This window comes from Ovis aries, chromosome X, assembly GCF_016772045.2.
Source record: "Ovis aries strain OAR_USU_Benz2616 breed Rambouillet chromosome X, ARS-UI_Ramb_v3.0, whole genome shotgun sequence".
Classification (NCBI taxonomy): Eukaryota; Metazoa; Chordata; class Mammalia; order Artiodactyla; family Bovidae; genus Ovis; species Ovis aries.
Window position 1 is genome coordinate 74,832,493 of NC_056080.1, and position 2,350 is coordinate 74,834,842.

Consider the following 2,350-nt stretch of genomic DNA (forward strand, 5'->3'; position numbering starts at 1 on the left):
ACTGTGTTTTTTGAGATGATAAGGTGATTTTTATTCTACCTTTTGTTAATGTAGTACATCACACTTGTTGATTAGCTTTTAAAATATCACACTATTTTTGTAACCCTGGAATGAATCCAGTTTGATCAAAGTGTTTGATCCTTTTTATATATTGTTGGATTTGGTTTTCTAGCACTTTCTTAAAAATATTTGCATCTGTTTTTATCAGAGATACTGTCTTCTAATTTTCTTTTTCTACAGTATCATTGGTTTTGTGTCAGGATAATGCCTTGTAGAATATCCCTCCTCTTAAATTTTTTGTAATAGCTTCAGAAGGATAGGTATTAGTTTTCTGTATATCTGATAAAAATCCACTGTAAAGCCACCTGGTCTTAGACTTGTGTTTGCTAGAAGTTTATATGAAAAAAAATTAAAATAAATTGATTTTTAAATGCAGATATATATAAAATAAATTTCATATGGACTGTTCCCAGGGGATCAGTTGGTAAAGAACCCACCTGCCAATGCAGGAGATGCAAGAGACATGGGTTCAATCCCTGGGTTGAGAAAAATTTCCTGGAGCAGAAAATAGCAACCTGCTCTAGTATTCTTGCCTGAAAAATTCCATGGACAGAGGAGCCTGGTGGGCTACAGTCCATGGGGTTGCAAAGAGTCAGACAGGACTGAGTGCACACATACACACACAGACCTATATATGAAAGGTAAGGCTATAATGTTTAGGAGAAAATATGAAATATCACGACATGAAGTAAGCAAAGATTTCTTAAACAGCAAAAGCTATTGCTGGCAGTAAGTTTCAAAACTTGGCAAATGTGACTAAATTAAGATTAATAATTTCTTCCATCATATGCTATATAAAGTGAGTGAAAGAGTAAGCCACAGACAGCAGGAAGATACTTTCTATTCTAGTAAAGAAAAAGGATTGGATCTAGACTGCATAGAGAGCTCCTACAAATCTTTAAGAAATAAATGAAATTCCTACAATAAAGATGTGCAAAATACTTGAATATGCACTTCATAAAAGAAGACATTCAAATTCCCAATAAACAAAATAGACAGGTGACCAAACATAATGATCATCAGGAAAATAGAATTAAAATTATTTAAGTAACATTGTGTTTATGGATCTTGTTGCTGGACCTATTTATTTAGGTCATCAATAAATTTTTTTAAACTACAGTCAATTGAAACAATTGTTTTCTCTGTGTAGTTGTGCCACAGTTATTATAAAGATTTTTTGTTTATTTGTAAAGATGTCATTACAGTTAAGTGACATAGCAGATCTGTCAGGGTGTGACTAAGATGATGGAGAAGTGAGAAGAGATTGCTCTGTATAGTAGATATATATAAAATGCAGTTAAGATTATTTGCCACATTTAATTTTCAATTTCTAAGGGTTGCTTTTTAAATTTTATTTTTAATTATGTAAAAATTTTGTATTCTTGAAAAATAAAATTGATGTAACATACTGCACTCCAAAATCTCATTTCTACCCCTCTATATTGCACACTATTGCCTCTCTCCCACAGATAAATACTTGTATTAGCTTTTTGTTTACTCTTTAATTTTTACATATTGAAAACATGAACTGATATTTATATCCCCTGTATTTACAAAAGGCAGCATAAAACTAAACTCTAATTTCACTTTTTTCACTTAACAATACACCCTGAAGATAGTTTCAGCAAAAAACACAGATGTTTTCCTCACTTCTTTTGCATTTACTTGGTAGCCCATTATGTGGATGTTCCTTATTTACTTCTATATTCCCCTTGTACTTCATAACAACAGACAACCTTACGTGTGAAAGTAGTTTCAATTTTTTATGTATATTTTTTGGATATCTTTTAGAAATGGAATTAGTAGCTCAAATATTAAACATAGGTTTCTATTTTGTCTCAATAAAGTAGCAAGAGTGAGTTTCCCTAGCACCTTGAAAGTGAATGTTAGTCACCCAGTTATGTCTGACTCTTGCAACCCCATGGACTGTAGCCCACCAGACTTCTCTGTCCATGGAATTCCCTAGGAAAGAATACTGGAGAGGATAGCCATTCCCTTCCCCAGAGGAGATTGAACCTTTCCACTTTAAACAACTTAAAAAAAAAATAGACAAGGGAGTGGCATCACCAAGATGACAGCATAGGTTGTTTCTGACTTTGTTCTTCTTCACAAGAAGAACTAACACATTTCTAGAAAAAGACACCAATAAATGAATCCTAGAATATGAACATGAGGCTAAAGGACCACAGAGACTGAGACAGACTACATTAGAAGGGCTAAGAGAAGCAGTTACAAAGTGACTACCTTCCCCATCCACTAGGCGAGAAGAGACAACATGGAGAGTTCTCCC